This window comes from Penaeus monodon, chromosome 22, assembly GCF_015228065.2.
Source record: "Penaeus monodon isolate SGIC_2016 chromosome 22, NSTDA_Pmon_1, whole genome shotgun sequence".
Lineage (NCBI taxonomy): Eukaryota > Metazoa > Arthropoda > Malacostraca > Decapoda > Penaeidae > Penaeus > Penaeus monodon.
Genome location: NC_051407.1, coordinates 16,629,310 through 16,629,539, shown reverse-complemented (window position 1 = coordinate 16,629,539; position 230 = coordinate 16,629,310).

Below are 230 nucleotides of genomic sequence, written 5' to 3'. Positions count from 1 at the left end.
CATTTTGTCTTCTCGACCGTATGACTAACATAAAATATTTTTCCCTCTCCCTTTTTCCCTTTCTCACCCTCGTTCACCCTCACCCTGACTCGCACTAACACCTCTTTCCCTCGTCCACTTCATTATCTGTCAATCATTATCACTTCTTATCACTCCTGGGCCACGGCAGATAAAAGATAACATTAGTATCAAGCATTCCCTCCTCCTCTTGCAACTACACCACCGTCTAG